We start from the raw sequence: 18,807 nt of genomic DNA, 5'->3' as shown, positions 1-18,807 counted from the left end.
AATGGGACAGTTGGTGGAGTGACACCTTCTCTTTTCTAAATCCTGCCAACTGGTTCAAAGGGCTGGGTGGCTAGCAAATGGGACTCATACAAACGATGGCACAAGTGGCACTAATTTTACTAGTTATTTACATTGTAATCAAGCGTATGCTTATGTTTATTAATAAAGTTTGTATAAAGGGGAAACAATATTGAGATTATTGAGATGATCTATGGTACTGTTCTCCCGTGAAGGGAATCCTGTTAGGCAGAATAAGGTTAGCTTGTTCTGAAGTAACTTTGGGCGGTAACAGTTCACAGATTTCTTGAAATGGGGGAATTGTGGGAGATAGAACTCCATCTTGTTCCTCTGAACCAGAGTTCAATAAGAGGTTAGTGAAATGTCAGCTGAAGTGCAGGTGTGGGGGAGCAGTTGACCCCCCCCCACCTTCTCTCTTCTTAGAAATGCTAACTTCTGCTGTTCTAGTTCCACATCCTTTTCTGATAAGAAACTGCCTCGCTTCTCTGTCTTTGTGGTTTTCGCTCAAGTTATGTGACGCCCATGGCTGTTGAACGACTGTCAGTAAAATTCTGATATAAGATTGTATTCTTCAAACAATAAACCGATTACTTGAACCAGCCATTGTGTCTGTGTCAGTTTTCTCTGTGTGCACATTAAACTCTGCAGTTTGATTTGGACTCCGGCAATCATAGATAAGGGCCGATTGCCATAACAGCAGGTAAACTTTTTGGTGTCATTTTTAAGTTCTTAAAGAATTTTTGATTATGTTATTTTAAATTTTCATTGTCAATATCTATATTTACACAAAATCCATAAATTCTGCAATTTTTTGCACTGGTCACATGCATGCTCGGCTGAACACCATTTTGACTCGAACAAAGTGATGCTCGGCACATCGCGGTGTTCGGCCGATGCTCGAGTCTCCTCCCCGCAGCCAATAAACGTGCAGAGAAGTACTGGCACTCACTGTAATGAAGTAGCCATGTTGGTTACTGGCATTACAGTGATTGACTGGCCGAAACGTCTCATATAGCACGTGGTTCGGCTCAGTCTTAGTCAGGGAGAGCTACAGCAGAAGGGACAGATAGTGTATGGACAGGAATTTTTATTTTATTTTTTAGGCAGGGTTTAGTGTTGAAAGGTGTTTTATCTGGCTGCAATATATATTATTAGTGCAACCTGCGCTAAATTGCGTGCAATTGTTTGGCCGCTGCTGACAGTGACATTACCTGCGCTACATCTCATGTGTAACGTTTATGCATCCTAAATATCTGTAACATTCAGTCTCATTTTTTCTTAGCGGCTGGTGACAGTGACATTACCTGCACTACATCTCCTGTATTGTGTTTGCGCCTCCTAAATATCTGTGACATGCAGTGTAATTTTTTTCGCTGCTGGTGACAGTGACATGACCTGCGCTACATCTCATGTATAACGTTTGCGCATTCTAAATATCTGTGACAGTGTAATTTTTTCTTAGCCGTGAGTGACAGCGATATTACCTGCGCTACATCTCCTGTATAACGTTTGTGCATCCTAAACATAAGTGACATTCAGTGTAATTTTTTTTACCGCTGGTGACAGTGACATTACCTGCACTACATCTCCTGTATAATGTCTGCGCATCCTAAATATATGTGACATTCAGTGTAATTTTTTCGCCGCTGGTGACAGCGACATCACCTGCGCTACATCTCCTGTATAACGTTTGTGCATCCTAAATATTTGTGACATTCAGTGTAATTTTTTCTTAGCCGCTGGTGACAGCGACATTATCTGCGCTACATCTCCTGTATAATGTTTGCACATCCTAAATATCTGTGACATTCAGTGTCATTTTTAGCTGCTGGTGACAGCGATATTACCTGCGCTACATCTCCTGTATAACGTTATCTCCTGTATCCTGTATAACGTTTGCGCATCCTAAATATCTGTGACATTCAGTGTAATTTTTTCACCGCTGGTGACCAGTGATGGCCAGTTCGCCGTGAACACATGCGGGCCGCCATCTTAAATCACAATTCGGCAATGCACAGGTAACAGCCACCGGGGGCCTTCATTGGGCTGTTCTCAGAACTGCCTGCTCCCGGTGACCGCATTTGTTTCAGACCGGCTCGCGGCGCAGGCACAGGTAAGGGCTTACCTGTGCCTCGCCAGACTTGTGATTTAAGATGGCAGCCCGCATGTGTTCGCGAGCGAACACGGCAAACTGGCCATCACTGCTGGTGACAGCGACATTACCTGCGCAACATCTCCTGTATAATGTTTGCGCATCCTTAATATCTGTGACATTCAGTGAAATTTTTGGGCCGCTGGTGACAGCAACATTACCTGCGCTACATCTTCTGTATAACATTTACGCATCCTAAATATCTGTGACATTCAGTGTAATTTTTTCTTAGCCGCTGGTGACAGCGACATTACCTACACTATATCTCCTGTATAACTTTTGCGCATCCTAAATATCTGTGACATTCAGTGTAATTTATTTGCGCATACACTTACAAAACCTGCACTACTGTACATGTGACATACATGCAAGCATATATACCATTTAATATGCTCAAGGCGAGCAGTAAGGGACGGGGAAGTATCTGTGCTGCTGATGGTGCACGCAGAGGCCGTGGCCCTGGGCGCGGTGAAACTGTGCCTGCTACAAGAGCACAAGAAACACACTCATCCACGATACCTAGCTTCATGTTCTAGTTTGCAGGGCGGTGCAGGACACTACTCTCGAAGTCACACCAGTGCGACCAGGTGGTCGGTTGGATTGCAGTAGATAAAGCTTCCAGTCGGTTAAGCACCACCCTGTCTTCCACAAAGTCTAGTCTCAGTAGCCAAGAGTCTGGTCAACAGAATCCTCACCCTGATCCTCCTTCCTCCTACCATGGAGAGTCTTGGCAAACAAGTGATCCCACACTCGGATATTCCGAGGAGCTCTTTTCATCGCCATTCCTTGATTTGGGCCTGTCGCCAAGCCCACTTGAAGAAGGATATGAGGAGATATTGTGCACTGATTCCCAATCTCTTGAGCATCCACAGTCAGAAGAAGATGATGGTGGGGAACGGCAATTAGTGTTTCACAAGGTGGATGATGATGATGAGACACAGTTGCCAATAAGTCAACGGCAATTAGTGTCTCAAGAGGTTGATGATTAGGATTTGTAAGAGCTTTTGAGTATAAAAAGAGTCCATCATATAAGGCCTATACAGGTATATGAATAGGAACATTAAGAAAAGCCATTTTGATATGATTTTGTCTTATTCAAGAGGTTAATATAAGTTCAAACTCTTGTGAACTTAGAATCACTAACTCGAGATTAGATGTGTGTAAAGACTTTTCTTTATAAAATTTAGGAGGGTTTGCATAATCTGCTCTTGTGTGAGAAGAAATTTGAACAAGTCTAATAAAATGTATTTACCCAGATAAGACACTGAAAGGTGTGGGTTTTTAGTTTAGTTGATATAGATAGAAAGAGACTATAATTTTCTAAGGGGGTTTTATATTAATCAATGTATGAGTGGATTTTGATTTTTATATCATCGATTTAAATATGTGTTTTATATAACTAAGAGTGTGGTAATTATAGATATATTCATTTTAAGATTAGAATTGAGGTAGAAATTCCTCCCAGAGAACAGACTAAATTAATGGTCTATTTCCTAGAAGAGTTCTTGAATGGAGAAATGTGAACACAGGTGATCATAAACAAACCCTGTCTTCTTACCAAACAATGACCACAAGTGTAGTGTGTGTTTGGAATGAATTAAGTTTAGTCTAGATGTTTGACAAAAGATTAACTTCATTGTCTCTTTTCGATCTCTTCAAGGTCTGTGTGAAACTTTAGTTAAAATTTATCCCTTCTTCAAATTAAAAGAATATATACTGGAAATAGCTATAATAGCCAAATATTTTTATATGGAGCCTTAGTGCCACCTAGTGTTAGGATAAAATTAAGGAATTTATTGCAAAATCCCTAGGGGAAGTCCTATTAATTTTAAAGTGATGTCACTAGTTGTTGATTAAACTAGACCAGTCCCATTTTATATAGGATAAAAAGATGGTATGGGCTGAGAGAGGGATCATCAGGAGGCAGATCATCTTCGAACCATTGAAACTGATTTCTGCTAGCTGACATTTTTGGTATAGTATAACCATACCTATATTTTATAGGATTATTAATTAATATAATATAGATCTATATATATTAAATTAACCCTACCTTGTATATAGTATCTGTTTTGGAATAAGATTGGGGTGTAGTGTGAGAGATGGATTTATTATTCTATGCATATATAATGTGAACATTCTGTAGTACACATTTTTGTCCACTAGATGGCTGCAAACCATATGTATGAGAAGGTCAATAAGGGAGGGGGAAGAGGGGATTACATTACAGTTTTCAAATATACCTATAAACTCAGTTGAAGTTGCAGAAACCACTCCTATCAGGTTAAGGAGCGAATAGTCTCTTCTTAAGGAACACCCCTTTTGTGATGTCATGTCTGCTATTTAAGTCAATGTACTGTGAATAAAGGGTCTCTTCTACCATGGCTCAGGGAAGATGAGAAGATGCTTTCATGAAACCACCTAGTGTGTCTGGTCTCATGATAAAGCAGTATGGTGTACACATACTTATTCTTCTAATTGATGTGGCACCACACAAAGAAGAAGGAGAAGCGCATGAATTGCGCTAACAAATGGCGTCCCCATGGGTGGGGCAGACAGCTTGCGTAACTTCCGATTCAAACGCCACGAGAGTGACTTAAACGGAACCATCAGACGAGATCACATGCCGGCAAGGTAAGAAAGCTTTATTTCTTACGAATCTCCTCTGAAACTTCCGCTTTTGTGGGTTCTCAAGAGTTGAATTGGTGTTATCGCGATAGAAGGGTTCAAATTATAGCTGATCTGTCCGTTAGAAAGAACCTGTTGAAATATTCCTTCTTTGTGTGGTAGAACATGCTGGAACTAAACGGAAGTTGTTAGACAGCTGAGTCGGATATCCTGTGACGTAGAATTGGATCCCAGCCAAGTTCTGATGAGAATCTTGAGGAAAGGGTTAACACCAATTGTCATAGGCAATTGGAAGTTATTAAGATTTTGTATCCCGGTGAATTGACTCGGGGTCTTCACCAAGAGAGGTTGTGGGCTCAATACTATTATTATCGTTTGATCTTTGTGCAACTGCGCTTAAGTTAGTGGGTTCGATAGCGATTACTTATAGTAATCGGATATCGTTTGATCTTTGTGCAACTACGCTTAAGTTAGCGGGCTCGATAATAAGTAGCAATTGTTTGATCTTAGTGTAACTACAATAATGGGAAATTCTAATGTTGCAGGACAGAGTGAGGAGATATTAACGGCAGCTCAGTTGATGCAAGAAAGAAAGGAAAAGTTTCAGTTAGGAATAAAAGTTGAAAGCATTCTGTCATACTAAGTAGCAGCGATTTCCGGTATTATCCGGAAATATGCAGTTTTGTGTAAAAGTTCCCCCTAGAGGTTGCAAATGCAGTAGGAGATAGATTAAATTAAAGTTTGTGGAAAAGTGTATATGGAAGTGACTGAGAGAAATTGAAGTAAGTTGGAGTAATGAAATGAGCAGCATTTCTTATTACAAGATGAAGGATTTGGGTGTGGTAGGGAACAAAGAACAGGAGAGTTTGCCATGTGGTATCCCTTCCCCCACCACATCTGTTGTAACTTTAAAAAGTAATCCTGGTTCTTGTGGTCCATCAAACAATACTATTGCTTTTTCTGTCAGCCCCTCCTCTACACCATCGTAAAAACACCAAGTTGGAGCTCACCTCACCATACACCACCAAGGAGCACGGACACAGAACCGGAACCAAGGCTGAGAAGTAGCGAAAAAAAATAGATTGTCCAGCTTCACCTCGCAGTGCGTGTTTTATTAGGAAACGTGCTTAAAAACCAAACATCAGGCTCATTTCATCAACATGTTTCGGATCAACACATATTACAGATCCTTCCTCATGATACAGAGAATAAGACTGACAAATCTTATATACAGAGTAAAAGCAGTGATTCAGCTGTGGATTATTGATTGGCAATTAGACTGCTTTCACCCCACCCACAGCATATACCACTGAGACACAGGAACAGAACTGCATGAGAAGAAGATAGAGGAGAAAATTATTATTTTTTATTTTTTTTTCTCCTCTATCTTCTTCTCATGCAGTTCTGTTCCTGTGTCTCAGTGGTATATGCTGTGGGTGGGGTGAAAGTATTCTAATTGCCAATCAATAATCCACAGCTGAATCACTGCTTTTACTCTGTATATAAGATTTGTCAGTCTTATTCTCTGTATCATGAGGAAGGATCTGTAATATGTGTTGATCCGAAACATGTTGATGAAATGAGCCTGATGTTTGGTTTTTAAGCACGTTTCCTAATAAAACACGCACTGCGAGGTGAAGCTGGACAATCTATTTTTTTCGCTACTCCTCTACACCATGTTCTGGAATGTGCTTATCAGCACCACCCACTGTGCCTTCTGCTCCCTCTATCCCTTCCCCATCCCCCAAAACTCTTTCCTTAGAACATCAACCCCCTCCTTATGGGGGATGGGAGTGTGTGTGCAGGCACAGAAATGCTGAAACGAGTAACATGTGTGTTGTTTGTGGATCTCAAAGACAGGACACAATTCCTATCATAGTTCCCAACACTGGATTATATCCAGTGATGTCTGCAAATAACCCTTCCCAATTGTATGTCCCATCAGTTAAAAATGTACCTGCAGTAATTGCCCCTATGATGCCTACTAGAAATATTCCAGAACAGTCTACTCAATCTAAGGTTGCACCCATTCTAAGTCCTTATTCAGATATGAGTGAAAGTGTAGGAATATCTGCATCATTATACCACACCCAGTAGTAACATCAATTTTGCCATGATGAATAGAATTCCCAATTCAGAGAACTTACTTATGCTGCTTTATAGAAAATTAGTTAAAATATGGAGAGTTTTCTCATATTATTTATGAGATTTGGAAAATTGAGTCCAATGTAGAGCTGGGGATTTAATGCATAGTGAAGATAATTGAGTCTGGGAGGAAGTGTTTAGGTCATCAGTCAGTCACATTGTCATCAGGACAGAGAGTGTGGAGAAAGTTTTCACTAGACTCCAGGAAAGTTGGGTGGATTTGAATTTTTGAGCTTACTTTAGCTATGCATGAGAAAATCCTAAGTGCTGCCTTTGTGGATGGTCTTAAGGATCATCTGCGGCCGTCTAGTGTTGGCTAGGCTTGAGTGAAGTTCATTTTGTCCCTATTTTGTCATATTCTTAAAGTTAAATCAAACAAAGACCTAAGGCGGGAGTGGCTGTCTATCAGTCCTCCCCACAAGGGGGGGAGGAAGACTTTGTATGTACTTGCCCACTTCCTCGCCCATGGGAGGAGCTACAAATGTTCAGCCCTTTCAAATGAAACACCCATAGGGAATTAACAACCCAGAATCAAATACTGGATCCCTATTATTTATATAATCCTTAGGATCTAATTCCATTGCCTCATAGCAAACATGTTCCATGATCTCTCATGGCTAAGGGTAGTATCACATGTGTAGGAGCATCTAGTAATGCAATTCCTACTCCTCTCACCAATTAATCACCGTCTTAAGAGTGTGCAAAATTAGATCCGATTACTCTGCTGCATCTGGAGGGGGGGAGGCTGGGAGTAGTAAATACAAATACTTTTTCCCCCCTCTGTAAATAGAGTGCTTTCTGGGAGTAGTAAATAAAAATATAAAAATTCAAATTTACATGAATGTCTCCAATTAATAACCACATTTTTGAGTTTCTGGTAGATCATTTCAGGTTTCTGAAAGATGGATCATTTCGGACAGGATATGCTGTTCCTACTTAATCTGATGTTGTCAAGAAAGAACCAGCAATGGTAGTGCAGGAGACAGAGCTGAAGACACTCGCTGAGGTTGGTAAGATGGCTGAGGGTAAGACTACTAACATCCAGGTATGCCTTCGGTATCACTCATTATTATTGTCTAATCTAGTGAAGCAGAGATTTTGTTTGATCCATGGGTAAGCCCATCAATAATGAATGCTGAGTGTATGAAAGATGTTTGATGCCCTGATACTGCCTGAGAAGGTAGAGGCTACATTATTACCTGAAGTCTACGCTAAGTGGAAATCTGTGTGATACAGGATGGCTTAAGGCCAGTGGACTTCCAAAAAGTTTGCCTTTTTCAGATACAGGTTACAGAGGCTGAAAGGAAACATCAAAGGATATAGGTAGAAGTGATAATAGGACTCTGGAGAGTTGGTAATAAACTCTTCCTTCAGAGGGCACTCTACCTAAAGAGGATGGATTTAGAACATGGGCAAATCGAGAGAGAGAAGGTGTGACTTGGTTCTGTAGTGGATGGCTCCTGGGTTCAACAATGCTGCCACTAGGTTAGTTGAAGGTGAATGCTGTAATAATGATAGGAGAACTATGGGAGTTCCAGGAAGGCATATGCCAAGGTCATCTTACCCATTTCAGAGACTGCGGATTGACTACATTCAGAACAAAGGTGGAACAGTGTGAATATGTCTGTGTCTATATTGATCTCTTTCCAGGATATTCGGAGATTTGGCCTGTAGCAAAGGCTACAGCTAAAAGATACGGACTGAGGTGAGAGTACCTATCCCTGGGGTTTTTCTCCCTCCGATATACATCTAACCGGAAGATAGGCCTAAGTCCTTATGAAGTACTCTTTGGGAATGCTCCTGGATTAGGTGTCTATTTCCCCAATAGTTCCAGATGCAGCCTAGTAGTTTTCCAAATTATGTTGTCTGTTGCACAAATTATTGTCTAATGTGTATTTCCAAGTTTTAGTTGTTTCCTAGAATCCAGACTGTATAGAAGCGATTCATTTTTTACAATCAGAAGATTGGGTAGTGGTGAAACAAGAGACGGGTGGAAAGTCCAAGAGCTACGGTTTGAAGATCTACATAAAGTCCTGATAACCGCCGCCACTGCTGTCGAATTGGAAGGAGAGACTGATCGTATTGCAATCAAGTGCCAGGACTATAAGAGCCATAATGTTGTTTCATGCCTTATTGTTTGTTCCATATTGTACAAAGGGGAAATCACAGTCAAATCAAATTCCAACGGTGTTATATTATCAAGATGAGTCAGGAACAACTAAGTTGACTTTTGCAGTATAGTGGACTGTAAGACAGATGACAGATAGGACACTTGGTTTTGGTCTGAGAAGTACATCTGTGTGACTGGAACTGACCCAGTCTACGGTAATTGTGTTTAGATATGACCATACCAACTGTGGATATTGGAGATTAACAGAATGGAGTACTAGTCTGAAGTGTTGGGAATATAAACTAGTGGAAACTACCTCTAGAGTCAGTAAAGCTGAAGGTTTGTCACAAAGGATGACTATCCTGAAGGGAACACCACCAAACAGTTGTAAACATGATGAATGTAATCCTCTGTTCCTGTCCATTAGAAATCCTATCCAACAGGATTCGGGGATATATGTGTTAGGAACATGTGTAAGTGACAAAGATCCCCTAGGCAAATCTAGAATGTTGGTGAGGGAGAAACCTCAAGGTTCAGTAGCATCTGTGGCTCCTACATCCTTACCTATAATTGACATTAAATATTTGGCCAAATTTAAAATATAATGACAAACTGACCTTAGAGACAGGATTTATACAGGAAAGCCCTTTGGTGTTTTCCCTCCAGGATATTGTTCTTAGATAATTCAGCTGAAGAAGACAAGTAGTGACTCTAACGTTTACTCTGACAGTTGGTTTATCAACCAAAATGATCAAAACGCAGATATCTGGTGATTCTGTGGAGATTTGAAACTCCGACCCGGGATGCAGGTGGAATGAAGTGGTCAATGTACCCTGATCAAGTCCTCATCGGGTACTGATGCCATTTGTTCTATTCTCACCTCCTGAGTGAGATCAAATCAGAAAACAATGTCCGGTCACGACTAAGGAGGTCACTGCCTACATCCTTTAAATCACGTTTATACATGGATGCCATAGGAATCTGTAGAAGAGTTTCTGATTAATTTAAAGCTAAAAGTCAGATAGTTGCAGGATTCGAGTCATTAATTCCCATGATTAGTAGTAAAAAATAATAATAATAATAATTATTGAATTAACATCTCTATTGTCATCAACTGAGATTTGTGAATTATATATGTGATGCTGTTAAGGGAGTGGTGGAACAACTGAGCTCTTTTCCAGTAATGACTCTACAGAACCGACTGGTCCTTGACTAGAGTTGAGCGAACACCTGGATGTTCGGGTTCGAGAAGTTCGGCCGAACTTCCCGGAAATGTTCGGGTTCGGGATCCGAACCCGACCCGAACTTCGTCCCGAACCCGAGTCAATGGGGACCCAAACTTTTCGGCACTAAAAAGGCTGTAAAACAGCCCAGGAAAGAGCTAGAGGGCTGCAAAAGGCAGCAACATGTAGGTAAATCCCCTGCAAACAAATGTGGATAGGGAAATGAATTAAAATAAAAAAAATAAAAAATAAAAATTAACCAATATCAATTGAAGAGAGGTCCCATAGCAGAGAATCTGGCTTCACGTCAGCAGAGAATCAGTCTTCATGCCATAGCAGAGAATATGGCTTCACGTCACCCACCACTGTAACAGTCCATTGTCATATATTTAGGCACCGGCACCCAGGCAGAGGAGAGAGGTCCCGTAACAGAGAATCTGGCTTCATGTCAGCAGAGAATCAGTCTGCATGTCATAGCAGAGAATCATGCTTTACGTCACCCAACACTGGAACAGTCCATTGTCAGATATTTAGGCCCAGGCACCCAGGCAGAGGAGAGAGGTCCCGTAACAGAGAATCTGGCTTCATGTCAGCAGAGAATCAGTCTGCATGTCATAGCAGAGAATCATGCTTTACGTCACCCAACACTGGAACAGTCCATTGTCAGATATTTAGGCCCAGGCACCCAGGCAGAGGAGAGAGGTCCCGTAACCGAGAATCTGGCTTCATGTCAGCAGAGAATCAGTCTTCATGTCATAGCAGAGAATCAGGCTTCACGTCACCCAACACTGGAACAGTCCATTGTCAGATATTTAGGCCCAGGCACCCAGGCAGAGGAGAGAGGTCCCATAACAGAGAATCTGGCTTCATGTCAGCAGAGAATCAGTCTGCATGTCATAGCAGAGAATCATGCTTTACGTCACCCAACACTGGAACAGTCCATTGTCAGATATTTAGGCCCAGGCACCCAGGCAGAGGAGAGAGGTCCCGTAACAGAGAATCTGGCTTCATTTCAGCAGAGAATCAGTCTGCATGTCATAGCAGAGAATCAGGCTTTACGTCACCCAACACTGGAACAGTCCATTGTCAGATATTTAGGCCCAGGCACCCAGGCAGAGGAGAGAGGTCCCGTAACAGAGAATCTGGCTTCATGTCAGCAGAGAATCAGTCTGCATGTCATAGCAGAGATTCATGCTTTACATCACCCAACACTGGAACAGTCCATTGTCAGATATTTAGGCCCAGGTACCCAGGCAGAGGAGAGAGGTCCCGTAACAGAGAATCTGGCTTCATGTCAGCAGAGAATCAGTCTGCATGTCATAGCAGAGAATCAGGCTTTACGTCACCCAACACTGGAACAGTCCATTGTCAGATATTTAGGCCCAGGCACCCAGGCAGAGGAGAGAGGTCCCGTAACAGAGAATCTGGCTTCATGTCAGCAGAGAATCAGTCTTCATGTCATAGCAGAGAATCAAGCTTCACGTCACCCACCACTGGAACAGGCCACTGTCAGATATTTTTATGCCCCAGCACCCAGACAGAGGAGAGAGGTCCCATAACAGAGATTCAGGCTTCATGTCAGCAGAGAATCAGTCTTCATGTCATAGCAGAGAATCAGGCTTCACGTCACCCACCACTGCAACAGGCCACTGTCACATATTTAGGCCCAGGCACCCAGGCAGAGGAGAGAGGTCCCATAACAGAGATTCAGGCTTCATGTCAGCAGAGAATCAGGCTTCACATCACCCACCACTGGAACAGGCCACTGTCAGATATTTTTAGGCCCCGGCACCGAGACAGAGGAGAGAGGTCCCAAAACAGAGATTCAGGCTTCATGTCAGCAGAGAATCAGTCTTCATATCATAGCAGAGAATACGGCTTCATGTCACCCACCACTGGAACAGGCCACTGTCAGATATTTTTAGGCCCCGGCACCCAGACAGAGGAGAGAGGTCCCAAAACAGAGATTCAGGCTTCATGTCAGCAGAGAATCAGTCTTCATATCATAGCAGAGAATACGGCTTCATGTCACCCACCACTGGAACAGGCCACTGTCAGATATTTTTAGGCCCCGGCACCCAGACAGAGGAGAGGTTCATTCAACTTTGGGTTGCCCCGCAATATAATGGTAAAATGAAAATAAAAATAGGATTGAATGAGGAAGTGCCCTGGAGTACAATAATATATTGTTAAGGGGAGGTAGTAAATGTCTAATCTGCACAAGGGATGGACAGGTCCTGTGGGATCCATGCCTGGTTCATTTTTATGAACGTCAGCTTGTCCACATTGGCTGTAGACAGGCGGCTGCGTTTGTCTGTAATGACTCCCCCTGCCGTGCTGAATACACGTTCAGACAAAACGCTGGCCGCCGGGCTGGCCAGCACCTCCAAGGCATAAAAGGCTAGCTCTGGCCACGTGGACAATTTGGAGACCCAGAAGTTGAATGGGGCCGAACCATCAGTCAGTACGTGGAGGGGTGTGCACACGTACTGTTCCACCATGTTATTGAAATGTTGCCTCCTGCTAAAACGTTCCGTATCAGGTGGTGGTGCAGTTAGCTGTGGCGTGGTGACAAAACTTTTCCACATCTCTGCCATGCTAACCCTGCCCTCAGAGGAGCTGGCCGTGACACTGCTGCGTTGGTGACCTCTTGCTCCTCCTCTGCCTTCGCCTTGGGCTTCCACTGGCTCCCCTGTGACATTTGGGAATGCTCTCAGTAGCGCGTCTACCAACGTGCGCTTGTACTCGCGCATCTTCCTATCACGCTCCAGTGTAGGAAGTAAGGTGGGCACATTGTCTTTGTACCGGGGATCCAGCAGGGTGGCAACCCAGTAGTCCGCACACGTTAAAATGTGGGCAACTCTGCTGTCGTTGCGCAGGCACTGCAGCATGTAGTCGCTCATGTGTGCCAGGCTGCCCAGAGGTAAGGACAAGCTGTCCTCTGTGGGAGGCATATCGTCATCGTCCTGCGTTTCCCCCCAGCCACGCACCAGTGATGGGCCCGAGCTGCCTTGGGTGCCAGCCCACTGTGAACCTGCTTCATCCTCATCCTCCTCCACCTCCTCGTCCTCCTCGTCCTCCAGTAGTGGGCCCTGTCTGGCCACATTTGCACCTGGCCTCTGCTGTTGCAAAAAACCTCCCTCTGAGTCACTTTGAAGAGACTGGCCTGAAAGTGCTAAAAATGACCCCTCTTCCTCCTCCTCCATCATCGCCCTAAGTGTTTTCTCAAGGAGACATAGAAGTGGTATTGTAAAGCTGATAACGGCGTCATCGCCAACTGGCCATGTTGGTGGAGTACTCGAAACAGCGCAACAGGGCACATAGGTCTCGCATGGAGGACCAGTCATTGGTGGTGAAGTGGGGCTGATCCGCAGTGCGACTGACCCGTGCGTGCTGCAGCTGAAACTCCACTATGGCCTGCTGCTGCTCGCACAGTCTGTCCAGCATGTGCAAGGTGGAGTTCCACCTGGTGGGCACGTCGCATATGAGGCGGTGAGCGGGAAGGCCAAAGTTACGCTGTAGCGCAGACAGGCGAGCAGCGGCAGGATGTGAACGCCAGAAGCGCGAACAGACGGCCCGCACTTTATGCAGCAGCTCTGACATGTCGGGGTAGTTGTGAATGAACTTCTGCACCACCAAATTCAGCACATGCGCCAGGCAAGGGATGTGCGTCAAACCGGCTAGTCCCAGAGCTGCAACGAGATTTCGCCCATTATCGCACACCACCAGGCCAGGCTTGAGGCTCACTGGCAGCAACCACTCGTCGGTCTGTTGTTCTATACCCCGCCACAACTCCTGTGCGGTGTGGGGCCTGTCCCCCAAACATATGAATTTCAGAACGGCCTGCTGACGTTTACCCCGGGCTGTGCTGAAGTTGGTGGTGAAGGTGTGTGGCTGACTGGATGAGCAGGTGGAAGAAGAGGAGGAGGAAGCTGAATAGGAGGAGGAGGAGACAGGAGGCAAAGAATGTTGGCCTGCGATCCTTGGCGGCGGAAGGACGTGCGCCAAACAGCTCTCCGCCTGGGGCCCAGCCGCCACTACATTTACCCAGTGTGCAGTTAGGGAGATATAGCGTCCCTGGCCGTGCTTACTGGTCCACGTATCTGTGGTTAGGTGGACCTTGCCACAGATGGCGTTGCGCAGTGCACACTTGATTTTATCGGATACTTGGTTGTGCAGGGAATGCACGGCTCTCTTGGAGAAGTAGTGGCGGCTGGGAACAAAATACTGTGGGACAGCAAGCGACATGAGCTGTTTGAAGCTGTCTGTGTCCACCAGCCTGAATGACAGCATTTCATAGGCCAGTAGTTTAGAAATGCAGGCATTCAGGACCAGGGATCGAGGGTGGCTAGGTGGAAATTTACGCTTTCTCTCAAATGTTTGTGAGATGGAGAGCTGAACGCTGCCGGGTGACATGGTTGAGATGCTTGGTGACGGAGGTGGTGGTGTTGGTGGTACATCCTCTGTTTGCTGGGCGGCAGGTGCCAACGTTCCTCCAGAGGCGGAGGAAGAGGCCGAGGCGGCGGCAGCAGCAGAAGAGGCCGAGGCGGCAGCAGCAGAAGAGGTAGCAGGGGGAGCCTGAGTGACTTCCTTATTTTTAAGGTGTTTACTCCACTGCAGTTCATGCTTTGCATGCAGGTGCCTGGTCATGCAGGTTGTGCTAAGGTTCAGAACGTTAATGCCTCGCTTCAGGCTCTGATGGCACAGCGTGCAAACCACTCGGGTCTTGTCGTCAGCACATTGTTTGAAGAAGTGCCATGCCAGGGAACTCCTTGAAGCTGCCTTTGGGGTGCTAGGTCCCAGATGGCGGCGGTCAGTAGCAGGCGGAGTCTCTTGGCAGCGGGTGTTCTGCTTTTGCCCACTGCTCCCTCTTTGTCTTTTGCTACGCTGTTGGCTCGGTCTCACCACTGCCTCTTCCTCCGAACTGTGAAAGTCAGTGGCACGACCTTCATTCCATGTGGGGTCTAGGACCTCATTGTCCCCTAAATTGTCTTCCACCCAGTCTTGATCCCTGACCTCCTGTTCAGTCTGCACACTGCAGAAAGACGCAGCAGTTGGCACCTGTGTTTAGTCATCATCAGAGACATGCTGAGGTGGTATTCCCATGTCCTCATCATCAGGAAACATAAGTGGTTGTGCGTTAGTGCATTCTATCTCTTCCACCCCTGGGGAAGGGCTAGGTGGATGCCCTTGGGAAACCCTGCCAGTAGAGTCTTCAAACAGCATAAGAGACTGCTGCATAACTTGAGGCTCAGACAGTTTCCCTGATATGCATGGGGGTGATGTGACAGACTGATGGGCTTGGTTTTCATGCGCCATCTGTGCGCTTTCTGCAGAAGACTGGGTGGGAGATAATGTGAACGTGCTGGATGCACTGTCGGCCATCCAATTGACTAATGCCTGTACCTGCTCAGGCCTTACCATCCTTAGAACGGCATTGGGCCCCACCAAATATGGCTGTAAATTCTGGCGGCTACTGGGACCTGAGGTAGTTGGTACACTAGGACGTGTGGCTGTGGCAGAACGGCCACGTCCTCTCCCAGCACCAGAGGGTCCACTAACACCACCACAACCATGTCCGCGTCCGCGTCCCTTACTAGATGTTTTCCTCATTGTTCCCGTTCACCACAATAAGAAAAATATTATTCGGGCCAATGTATTGTATTAAAATTCAGGCCTTTTTTTTTTACAGACACCTAACACTAAGTCTATCTGGCTATCTATTTAGGTACCACAACCATGTCCGCGTCCGCGTCCCTTACTAGATGTTTTCCTCATTGTTTCCGTTCACCACAATAAGAAAAATATTATTCGGGCCAATGTATTGTATTCAAATTCAGGCCTTTTTTTACAGACACCTTACACTATCTGGCTATCTATTTAGGTACCGTATTACACTAATACAGGCACACCAGTAATGACAGATTTAGCTGAATACAAATTTGAGGCCTATTATTTAGGCGCTGGGTGACAGGTATACGTTTAATCACAGAATTAGACTTGGATCTGCACTGTAGCGTGTGTGTGAAGTTCTTGAGAATTACCCTATCAGCACCTTGAATCTAATATACCCTTTTAGGGATAGATTTAAAGTAGGCCTGATACAGCAGAAACCACTAATTTTGAGAATTGCAAAATTGGGAATTGTATTTCAACCCAGAACAAAAACTGTGCTTTGACGGACACTAAATAACTTGACCAGCTAAAGCAGTAATGACAGATTTGGATGAATATAAATGTAAGGCCTATTTTTTAGGCGCTGGGTGACAGGTATACGTTTAATCACAGAATTAGACTTGGATCTGCACTGTAGCGTGTGTGTGAAGTTCTTGAGAATTACCCTATCAGCACCTTGAATCTAATATACCCTTTTAGGGATAGATTTAAAGTAGGCCTGATACAGCAGAAACCACTAATTTAGAGAATTGCAAAATTGGGAACTGTTTTTCAACCCAGAACAAAAACTGTGCTTTGACGGACACTAAAAATAACTTGACCAGCTAAAACAGTAATGACAGATTTGGATGAATATAAATGTGAGGCCTATTTTTTAGGCGCTGGGTGACAGGTATACGTTTAATCACAGAATTAGACTTGGATCTGCACTGTAGCGCGTGTGTGAAGTTCTTGAGAATTACCCTATCAGCACCTTGAATCTAATATACCCTTTTAGGGATAGATTTAAAGTAGGCCTGATACAGCAGAAACCACTAATTTTGAGAATTGCAAAATTGGGAATTGTATTTCAACCCAGAACAAAAACTGTGCTTTGACGGTGTCACGGAACCATGAACCAGACGTACAACAAGAGATAAGTGAAAAATAAGAAGGCTTTATTGAAAATAAAGCTGTAAAGCAAAAGTCCAAACGGATGGTGAAACCGAAGCAGAGTCTTTGAGAGGCCAGGGGTCAGGAACCAGAAGGGTAGTCAGACGAAGCCAGGATCAGGAACCAGCAGGGTAGTCAGACGAAGCCAGGATCAGGAACCAGCAGGGTAGTCAGACGAAGCCAGGATCAGGAACCAGCAGGGTAGTCAGACGAAACCAGGATCAGGAACCAGCAGGGTAGTCAGACGAAGTTAGGATCAGGAACCAGCAGGGCAGTCAGACGAAACCAGGATCAGGAACCAGAAGCAGCAGCAGTCTTAGAAGCATGTGAACACAGGAGGACCAAGCAAGGAACTGAAGCCACAGACCTCCTATATATATGAGCTAGGCATCCAGCTCCTCCCAGTGAGAAGGAGGAGCCGCAGGGTGGAAGGCTACAAGAAACCCAGAAACCAAGATGGCCGCCAGCACATGTCAAACGAAGGAGAACAGCAAGAAGGTAAGACCATGACAGTACCTCCCCCTCAAGGGCCCCTCCTCCGCGGAGCAAAAAACGGTTTCTGAGGGAAGCGTGCGTGGAAGGCTCGGAGCAAGGCAGGAGCATGGACATCTGCGGAGGGAACCCAGGAACGCTCCTCTGGACCATAACCACGCCAATGGACCAAAAACTGCACCCGACCGCGGACCAGGCGTGAGTCCAGGATATAGCTCACCTCATACTCCTCATGATTGCCCACTCGGACCGGACGAGGCCGAGGAACCGAGGAAGTGAAACGATTACACACCAGTGGCTTCAACAGGGAGACATGAAACACGTTAGAGATCCGCATGCCAGGAGGAAGCGCAAGGGCATAGGCTACCGGGTTTACCCTGCGAAGCACTCGGAAGGGACCAACAAAGCGAGGCGCCAGCTTGGGAGTGGGCACTCGAAGGTTGAGGTTGCGGGTGGACAACCATACACGGTCTCCGACCTGGTAGGAAGGAGCAGGCGCTCGTCTGCGATCAGCCTGGAGTCTCTGGCGCTGCGCAGAGGCCTCAAGGGACTTCTGGATCTGTACCCAAGAAGCACGTAGGAGGGAAAGGTGATCCTCCACAGCCGGAATATCCTGGGGAGAGAATACCTCCGGTAACACGGCAGGTTGGAACCCATAATTGGCCATGAAGGGAGACGTCCCAGAGGAAGAGTTCACCGCCGTGTTCCTGGCAAACTCAGCCCAAGGCAGGAGGTCAACCCAATTGTCTTGGTGATCGGAGATATAGCAACGAAGGAATTGCTCCAAGGCCTGATTGGATCGTTCTGCGGCCCCATTGGACTGAGGGTGGTAGGCCGAGGAGAAGGAGAGATGAATCCCCAACTGGGAGCAAAAGGCGCGCCAGAACCTGGACACAAACTGACTCCCCCGATCCGACACAATCTCCTTGGGCAAACCGTGCAACCGGAAGACCTCCCTGGCAAAAATCGTGGCCAACTCTTGTGCAGAGGGTAACTTCTTGAGAGGAACACAGTGGCACATTTTGGAAAACCGATCCACAATCATGAGAATGACCGTATGGCCTCGGGATGCAGGGAGGTCCACAATGAAATCCATCCCCAGGTGTGACCATGGGCGCTCCCCGGTGGCTATGGGTTGCAGAAGGCCCAACGGAAGGTGCCGAGGGGACTTACTCTGGGCACAAACGGAGCATGCCGCTACATATGCGGCG

Source organism: Bufo bufo, chromosome 2 (assembly GCF_905171765.1).
Source record: "Bufo bufo chromosome 2, aBufBuf1.1, whole genome shotgun sequence".
Lineage (NCBI taxonomy): Eukaryota > Metazoa > Chordata > Amphibia > Anura > Bufonidae > Bufo > Bufo bufo.
Note: the sequence above shows the minus strand (reverse complement) of the source record.